This window comes from Mus caroli, unplaced genomic scaffold, assembly GCF_978045245.1.
Source record: "Mus caroli unplaced genomic scaffold, Mus_caroli_1 scaffold_6, whole genome shotgun sequence".
NCBI lineage: Eukaryota > Metazoa > Chordata > Mammalia > Rodentia > Muridae > Mus > Mus caroli.
In genome coordinates, this window is record NW_028227261.1 from 21,409,402 (window position 1) to 21,419,545 (window position 10,144).

At 43.2% G+C, this 10,144-nt stretch overlaps 1 long non-coding RNA gene across 1 annotated transcript; it reads right to left on the minus strand.

Moving 5' to 3' along the window:
- Positions 1 to 529: 529 nt before the first annotated feature.
- On the minus strand, positions 530 to 4,648 carry LOC147004193 (uncharacterized). The gene is made up of 2 exons (XR_015047302.1): positions 2,596 to 4,648; positions 530 to 2,475 (listed from the first exon to the last, which is right to left on the minus strand). It is a non-coding gene; the product is annotated as an uncharacterized LOC147004193 (long non-coding RNA).
- Positions 4,649 to 10,144: the final 5,496 nt, after the last annotated feature.

The window sequence follows — 10,144 nt, forward strand, 5'->3', positions numbered from 1 at the left end:
CGGAACACTAGCACTTTAACAAGATGCTTGAGTGGCTTACATAACGTAACGTCTGGGACGTAGGAATCTAAAACAATCATGGTCAAAACTGTTCCTCTAAGGAATTTTACTCTTCACAGGCCAATCTCAGTGTTACTAGGGCAGAGTTCTTTATTTTAATGGTCCAGGATTGAACCCAAGGCCTTACCTATGGCAGGGAAAGCCCCGTAAGTTTTTGACTCCAGGACCTTATTGCATGGCCCGGGGTTCTTCCTGTCTCCCAGAGTGCAAGGACTACACAGGTGCAGGTAGAGCTACTCCTTCTCTGTCACAACTGGTCAAACTACACAACCCAACACTTTTTAGACTGATTTCTTCAAATTCTTTTTCCATTAAAATTGTGTAATTTCAGTACTGAGTAGAACTTGCAATGAATTATGTTGTTTTTCTGTTACTCCTGCTTACACCTCAGTCCTGGAGGGGCAGCAGTTAACATGTAAACAGTTATCAAAGAACTAGAATCTAGAAGGAAATGAGGCACAATACCCAGTGAGTTCAGACAACAGTTTATTAAAGCAACACCAGGTTTACAGAGTGACACACAGCAGTGGAAGAGGCACAGAGGTGCTGTGCACAGCACAGGCACTTACCTCCCTCAGCAGCTCACGGAGTCTCTTCTCTTCTGCACAAAGAAAACTCTGTTTCTAAAAGAATTCTAGGGAAAGTCTCAGCATTCAGTTTACCATGTTTTAACAGTTAAAGACAAACTCCGCCCCTCTCCCGAGTCCACATTCTAAAGAGAAAGTGCCCCCTTGTTCCTTTAAGTCTGTGTCTGGGGAAAGGAGAAGGTTATTATGTAAACTGAACGTCTTAAGAGAGACCGGCTTAGAGTCAAAAAAGGAATTTCTGACTTTGAAAACCCCAAGCTACTGCTACATTAATTAATTTTCATCACTAGTTGGACATTCCTACTTACTCTTCCTTCCTTTTTGTTTTCTTTTTGAGTCCTAGCTGTGCAGCTCTGGATAGCTTGGAACTTGCTATGAAGGCCAGGCTTGCCTTGAATATCACGTGACCTACCTGTCTCTGCCTCCTGAGCATAAAAGGGCGTGCTGTTACACCTGGCATTTCTTTCTTTTTTTAAACAAATACAAGTTTTTATTACGAACCTGAATGTTTTGGGGGTACTTACTGCAGGTACTGCACATGTATTATCATAACCAAATAGAGAGTGCATGTTCTGCAGCCAACCTGCCTGTGTTCAAATACTGGTCCTACATCATTGTTACACATACTCAGGCCAATTGTGTTAGCTTCTCTGCTGGTCTTGAAATACTATTACATGTAAGGCTCTTATAGTACCTGAAACAAGAAGGATCTAGAAAATGTTACCCTATCCATACAAACCCACGTAGGCGTGTGTGTGTCCACTGTAGGAGACTAACCGATGGTGCAAGGTTGGCTTCAAGCCCTTGACACTCCTGCCTCAGCCTCTCAGTGCTGGGTTACAAGTGTACAACTCACCTTGCTAAACCTTCCATTTAGAATGTGTAGTCAGGTTAGCATATGTAGGGTAGATTGCTAGTAAAACATTTAGCCACTCCCTTTTTTTTGGGGGGGGGGGAGGGGGAGTTCGAGACAGGGTTTCTCTGTGTAGCCCTGGCTGTCCTGGAGCTCACTCTGTAGACCAGGCTGGCCTCGAACTCAGAAATCTGCCTGCCTCTGCCTCCTGAGTACTGGGATTAAAGGCGTGTGCCACCACGCCCAGCCTAGCCACTTCCTTTTTAATCAGATTTTGATTCCTTAAACTAAGATCTCTGTACTTTATGAATCAAAATGAGTTTCTCAAGGTCATGACCCCTGTACTAGTTTACTTCCCAGGCCTGCAGGATGCCTACTGCACAGGTACGTGGTCAGTCTGGAATAATTTAGTTCTAGTAATTTTTGAGTCTTTTTTTTTTTTTTTTGTAACAAAATAAATGAATGTTAACAGAAATGACTACCCCTCCCCACACACACAATGTATATGTTCCTATCAAATGCAAATGTAATCCTAGTGGACCCTCTGACACTACCAAGTTTAAAAGCATATACACAGAGGACAGAACTAACACAAGGAAGGACTCACCACGGCTGGGACTTGCTGCATTGCCACAGCTCTCTGTGAACTTTAAAGATTCCAGGTTTCTGTGTATGAGAGTTCTGCTTGCATGTGTCTGCACACTATGAGCCTGTCTGGTGCCTTCCAAAGTCAGAACACTGGATCCCCTGGAGCGGAGTTATGCATGGCTGTGAGCTGCCATGTGGGCCCTGGGAGCTGCACCCAGATTCTCTGCAACAAGTGCTCTTTTCTGCTGAGCTATCACTCCAGCCTGACTCCTTGAATTCTTCATCCTCTTTCCCAGCTTCTCAAGTGCCGGAGCTTCAGGTGTGCACCGTCATGCCTGGCTAACGTGGGATACTTGCAGGCTCAACTACTCTAAACTTTCCACAGTCCTGCAACGCATTCAAAATAACACATAGCTGAGGAGCCCAGAAGGGAGCTGTCTGTCTTTACAAAAGCAGAACCGTGGTTCTAATTCATGGGCAGTCTTTCTTCAGAAACAGTTCACTCACCTCAGTACCTCTCCTAAGAACACCAAACAGCTGTTAACGCTGAGCTGGAAAATTCCATGAGCCTGGGTCTTTTCCTCTCCCTGTTGAGTGGAAGTCAGGCAGGACAGGGCAGGATGGGAACGCTAGACAGGAATTCCCATTTCCCTTTGCATTCTTCAGATGTTATTTCCCCAAACGTCTGCACTGGCTGGCTTCCACTTCAGCATCAGTCACGAAATCTTGAAGGTCAGACACAGACAGTAAACAGGGAAGGACATAAAATTAAGTCACGGGGGCATAGTCTGAGGTCTTGCAACTTCAACTGGGAAGAGGCACACTCTGAGGCATGAATTGCAAGTTGTAATTCAATTTTTTAATTCAAAACTTGGCTCTCTAACAAGCTCAAAATCTATGTGCAGACATTTTCTTTCTTCTTTCTGAATTTCTTCGATTAGGGGACCAAGTAATGGGTTTTATTATGGCATCTTCAGTCATTACAGTTTCTCATCCCTTCCCAAAATCCCATCCAAGCCACCCCCACCTGCGGTTTGTTCCCTCTCCCAGGTTAGGCTGGAAACCTCCTAGTCCTTCTGAGCTGGGTTCTCACTAAGTTGCCTAAGCTGCTTTGGAGCCTCCTGCCCGAGTGCGTGTTTGGTAATGCGGGTGCAAACGACCACAGTCAGCTTCTACATGATTTTAATAAAACGTTCAGTGAGGAAAGACGTGATTCCAATGAAGACCAAACACAATGAATTTAGTGTTAGTCTTAATGATTTTGCTGAATAGGTAAAAGGAAAACAATTCTGATAAAAAGAGCTGGTCACACTAATCAACTCTAATTTGTCAAATGTAAAATATGATGCACCACTTAAACAGAAAAAAGTGAGCTTGTATTTAATGATCACTGGCGCAGGCTTTGTAGTTAAAAGGTTTATCTCTATTCAGCTGACTTTTCTTCTTTAAAAAGTTGAGACAGAGTCTCAATGTGTAGCTCAACTTAGGCTGGCCTCAACCTTGAGCCTCTTGTGCCTTAGCCCCCTCAGCCTCCCAAGCCCAGAGATTAGAAGTGTGGACCTCTGCGCCCAGCTTGGTCAACTGCTGTCTGAGTCATAGGAAATAAGCAATGAAATGAAGTCAGCATAGAGTAGAAAAAATATTGAAAAGTGCATGTAAAAGGGACCAGGAAACTCTTTATACTATAAAATCATAAACTGAAAACCAGAACTTTAAAAAATGTGGGTAGCTAGCAAACCAAATTCTATTTGTTTTCGTTAACTCATAAGCAGGTTGGCCAAACTGACTTGACAGCTCAACTCCCTGAGATGACCAGAGTGTGTCATCACTCATTTGGGAATGAAAACGACAACAGATGAAAAGAAACCCAAGACTTGCTTTTAGGGGAATGCTGTTAAGAGTCTGACTGTTCCGACCATGTGACCAGGCAATCATCCTTGCTGGATGGTCCTAGATTCCACATGACACATCCCTCCTCAAGGCACACTCCATGGGTGGCTCAGCAGTGATCCTCAGGAGAAATCATTTACAAATGTGCACTTTGCAATGACTGTTACCTAGCTCAGCAGCTAAAAAGGCAAAAAGAAATAAAAAAACATATAACGCTACTGTAGGGACCAGGAAGCGTGTTGACTGATAATAACACAATGACTAGAAACAATGCACATTAGTACTGAGAATGCACCCCATGCCAAGTTTTGGCTTTACAAACCCCCCAACCCTCCAGAATGCCTGTCTTTCATCATATGGTCAATTTCCAGGCTGATATTTGGAAAGTGTTAACATTATCATGAAGTATTTACTGAATAGGAAGGACAGCCAGCTGATGATTTTAAAAAAAATCAAGATTGGACTCAACAGATCATCTAATGGCAGAAAAATTGATAATTAAAGATCAGACACAGCAACCACAGTTGTTAATAGAAGGTCCTGGGGCTGGTGAGATGGCTCAGTGGGTAAGAGCACCCGACTGCTCTTCCAAAGGTCCAGAGTTCAAATCCCAGCAACCACATGGTGGCTCACAACCATCCGTATCGAGATCTGGCGCCCTCTTCTGGAGTGTCTGAAGACAGCTACAGTGTACTTACATATAATAAATAAATCTTTAAAAAAAAAAAAAATAGAAGGTCCTAGCAGTAGAGCTTGTGTTGACTGCTTATAAAGAAAAACAAACCAGAACTCAATTTTACAGAGGAAGTGAGTCGCATGTCAGATGTCTCAGCTCAGATTTAAGGAGGAGCGTGAGAAAAGGCTGTCACTGAGCTCAATCTTAGTCTGCAGGTTCGGCAGAACATTCCCATCAAAGGCAGAATGCACACAGAAAGAGCCTTTCAAATCAGAGACCCTCAGAGCTTAGCAGCGTGGTAGGGAGCCTGTGTCACAACCGACCGGCATCTGGAAAGGAGGCACAAACAAGTTAGCTGCAGGGTTGAAACAGACATTAGGGAGTAGTCAGTCAGACTTCTCATACATCCTAGCTTGTGAATTTTGTTGTCAGAACAGGCAAGAGCAATTTCCACAGTATTTTTCCTTGATTCAGGGTCTTGCATCCCCCAGGGTGGCTTTGAACTTGATATGAAGCAGAGGACCACTGTGAATTTCTCAATCTCCTGCCTCTATTTTCTAAGCACTGGGATTACAGGCAAGTACCACTCCACCCAGTTTATGAGGTGCCGAGGGTCAAATGCAGAGGTTCATGCAGGTGAGCACTCACAGCCGAGCTCCATTCCCCAGCCCACAGGTTGTACTTCAATTCCCTTCGGTCCAGCACTGGGAGTGGAGGGTCAATTTCACCGGCACTGTCAGTGTTAACACTGTACTTCTGGGTGTTTCTACTCTGACCAATTTCTCTAACATTTACTCAGTTCCACTGGCATCTCATGAAGCCTACAGTTCACAGGGGCTCCAATGACAGATACAGTTTGTGCCTCGTTAAAGACAAACATCTTGATAACCTGGATAACCGGATCATTTTTCCTTCTTTTCATACCTAGTTTATAAACCTAAGAAAAAGTAGAGGTCCTTGAAATAAGACATTCCAAGGACATCAACTATCCCCAAAAAAGTGCCTCTAACCTCTAATGAGTGACATCACTCTAGGCTCGTCATTCCTGCCTTCTTAGTTAACTGTGTAATTAGGAGCCATGCAGCATTGCAGCAATGCAGTTATGCTTTCAGGTAGCAGCCATGTTTGTCATTAGCTACAATAATCTAACTTCAAATTTTTGTATGGCTCTTTAAAATACTAATTTCAAATATAAGCAACACTATTTTTTATTTTCTGAGACAGAATCTCACTGTGTTGCCCTGGCTAGCCTTGAGCTCAGAGACCTGCCTCTTCCTCGGGAGGATCAAAGGCCTGCTCTACTACGGCTCCTTCTGTGTTGCTGTTGACACCACTATTGTTCTAACACAACACTCAGGTCCCTGACTGAGACAGGCCCAATAATCTGTCTACATACAAACATAGCAGAACCAGACATATTCTGCCCCACACTTCTTAGTTCTTTTGATTCAGTGGGCCAAGTCAAGAACAAAAGCAAACTCAGACGCTAGTCCTTGGTAGCATGAAGACAGAATGGCTGCTGGTATCAAAAGGCAATGTCTTCTAACCTGGCCCCGAGGAAAATGGCAATCTCAGAAGTCTTATTAGCACATGAAATGCATCTTTAAAAGTAATAATGAAGGTCATGTAAGTTGTAAGATGTTCATTATATGAGAATAAAAGTAAGGCCAGAGAACATTCTGAGCATCTTGATCATTTGTGTGTGTGTGTGTTGCCGCGAACTGAACCTATACCCCCCACATCCTAGGCAAGCACTTACCATTCAACACTTCCGGGTCCTTTCCAATGACCAAAAGCCACTAATAAAACACTGTTCTTGAACTGTATCCTATCTGCAGCCTAAGGACAGCAAAGGTCTCCTCTAGAGATGCTGTCCTTGGATTGAAGGGTTCCAGTGCCATTGTGTCCTTTCTGCTACCAGAATAAAACGAACTTGCTCCAATGTGTTTCCTGGCAGGGTTCCTTCTTCCACACTATGTCCTTCAATGTTCATTTTGTTAGTTTAAGTTATCTGTATAGAAAGAACATAAGAACACAAACTGCACAATAATATATTCCACTTCCCTAAGGCAGGCTGCTACTTCATCCCCTGCAACCTTCAAGTCTTCTAGGCAAGAGCCCTACCTACCCTTCTTTATCTGGGAGAGAGGAAAAAAAAAAGGGTCTAATCTACACTTCTTCTAACATAGACATTCTTATCCTTTCTTTAAAAACTCTGCTAATAAGCTCATGGGCATTAAGGCAGGAGTGGGGGGTTGAAATGAGAGGTAGGTTGGTAGTCAAAAGAGCTATTATTTTTCACCTAAGTGCCACCCAAAGCTTATCTGACTACCAACCTCTTCCCTTTATTCTTGCTTTTGGTCTCTGAGAAATCACTGTCAGGAATAGACTTGTCAAAGTGAGGTTATTTTCCAAAAGAGCGAGCGATCCCATCTCCCCATGGATAGAGACGTAGGAGCAAGGGGCGGGGGCTGCTGCAGTGTCCTGGGCAAAGGTAAGACTTCAAAAAAGGATACTGCCACTGAAGCCAGAGCACTTAACTAGTTAGCGGGTGCTCTATCACTGAGTTCCATCTTGGTGATTTAAGACAAGATATCATCATGTAGTTCAGGCTAGCCTCAAACTGAAGAGTGCAGCGGAGGCCTTATAGGTTGTCAGTAACTTCATACCAGAGCATCTTCTTTTGTTTTTAGACAGGGTCTTACTTTGTAGCCATGGCTGGCCTATAACTCACTATATAAACCAGGCTGGCCTTGAATTCTGGGAAGTCCACCAGCTTTTGCCTCCCAAATGCTGAGATTAAAGGCATGAGTCACCATGGTATCACCATAAAACCCAAGGCTGGCTTAGAATCTGTGATCCTCTTGTTTGATCCTCTTGTGTGGTAATAATAAGATTTGTATCACCATGTTTAGTTTTACTTTAAAAAATTATCAGAAGTAAATTAGCTGTACGTACACACACACACACACACACACACACACACGCACGCACGCACGCACGCACGCACGGGAAGAGAAAGTCCCATTGTAATGCAAATGCTGTTTCTAAAAGATCAGCAATAACTCTGGAGGTGAGAAGTTACCTCCCTATAATCCCAGTACTAAGAAGGCTCATGAGTTATAGGTTAGCCTCAAACTCTCCCAAGTCTTTGAGGATAGCCCTAAACTTCTGATCCTTCTGTCTCAGCCTCCCCAGAACTATAGAAAGGCATTACGATGCCCAATTTATGAGGTACTCAAGTTTTGACCCAAGGGTTCACATTCACACATGGTAGGCAAGTACATTACTAGCCAGCTCTAAGACCCTGTGGGGTATAGGACAGAGATGACTTTTAAAAAGATTAGATTTATCTTTGTTTTTCCCCAGAGTTTCTTTGTGTAGCTCTGGTTGTCCTAAAATTCAACTCTGTAGACCAGGCTGGCCTTAAACTCAAGAGATCCATCTGCTTCTGTCTCCTGAGTGTTGGAATTAAAGACATGTGCCACCCACCACTGTCTGGCTTGGATGTTTTATTAATGTCATATTTCATATCATGCATACTGTCTAACTCTAGCAGCCATGTATTCTACCCTAACCCAAAGCAGCCTTGTGGGGCCAGTGTGGCGATATACATTGATAACCCTAGGGCTATCCAAGAGGCATAGGCCAGAGAATACTTGAGTTCAAGACCACTCATGGACTCCATAGTAAGGCCTAATCCAAGGGCTGGGATATAGTTCAGTATAGTTCAGCTGAAAACACACACACACACACACACACACACACAGAGCGACACAGACACAGAAACTCAAGGTAACACACACACACACAGAGCGACACAGAAACTCAAGGTAACCTGAAAGTGCATGCATGTCAAATACAAGGTTTCAGCTCTTGCTTAATGTCTCAATATTACGGTGCTAACTAAGGTAGCTAGCTAGGTAAGCAGCCCTGCTGACAACTAAGCTAGGACCCCAGCCACTTATGTTATCATTTTCTGTTTAACTCAGACATTCATGAAATAGAATAGCAAAAACAAAAAATACCCAGGCTAATCTAAAGCCATTGCTTTTAAGTTTTTCACTTACCATTCTTTCTAGGTTAGAGAAAATAGTTTTTCTCCCCCCCCACCCCCCCGTGTATCCCTGGCTGTCCTACAAATGAATGCTGGGATTAAAGGTTTATACCACCAACCCTGGCTGAAAAGTTTTTCCTTAGTCTTACTGTGTAAATCAGCCAGCCTTCAACTGTGTATGAAGCTGGCCTCAAACTTTGGTCCACAACTCTGTTCTCCCGAGTGCTGGATTATAGGCATTTGTAGCATGCCTGGCTTAGAATGTTTAAAAGAATGTATAAATAAGTAGTTTCATACTAATTCAGGGCTCAACTTTTTTGGCTTTTATATAATTCTATTTTATTATTGTTTTGTTTCCTTGAGATAACATCTCTATGTACTCCTGGTTGGCCTGGAACTCACTGTGTAGACCAACGTGGCCCTGAGCTTTTAGTGAGCCTTCTGCTCTGCCTCTGCCTCCCTGGTGCTGAGATTAGAAGTAGGCCCAGGAAGGCTCAGCTTTGTGTTTTTACATTCACACATAAACAGGGGTAATACATAAAGCCCTTTAGCCAGCTTTTCATCACATCCTTGAAAATGCAGAAAAGACTAAACTTGAAGACGGTAGGACAACTGAATGAACTAGTACTTTCAAAGTCTTATATAGCACTTACTAGATAGAATTCAGGAATAAACAGATTCAGATTTTTAAAAATAAAGTACAAAGGACATTTTTAAATGTTTAAAGTCACTTAGAAAGAGGAGCTTTCCAGGCTAGAGAGGTGGCTCAGCAGTAAAGAGCACTGGCTGCTCTCCCAAAGGACCAGAGTTTGATTCCCAGCCACTATCAAGGTGGCTTACAAACATCTCAGGCACTCAATCCCGCACACATACAAACATCTATACACACAAGGTTTCGAAAAAAAGCAGCTTTATCAAATCAAATATAAGCCTGCCTAGATTAAAAATAGCTTCCTTTTTATCCTGATGTTTTTCCTTGGGTTTCTTGCTTTTTCGGTTTTTCGAGACAGGGTTTCTCTGTGTAGCCCTGGCTGTCCTGGAACTCACTCTGTAGACCAGGCTGTCCTGGAACTCAGAAATCGGCCTGCCCCTGCCTCCCGAGTGCTGGGATTTTAAAGGCGTGCGCTACCACGCCCAGCTTTTTCCTTGGGTTTCTTATTCCAGCCCAAGCTTGTGTACCTTAGACAAGCTCTCTACCACCGAGCTACATTCCCAGCCCCAAACTGAGTTAATCACAGATCAAAATGTGATACTTTGATCTAAACTTTTATTTTTTTTTTTCGGTGCTGGGATAAACCCAGAGGGCTGTACATGGCATTCTATCACTTAACCGTACCTACAGCCTACTTTAAATTCAAATTAGGGTACAACACAATATAAAATTCATCATTTACTTCAGTTTATGTCTATTTCCAACCTAATGTTTAAGCTGT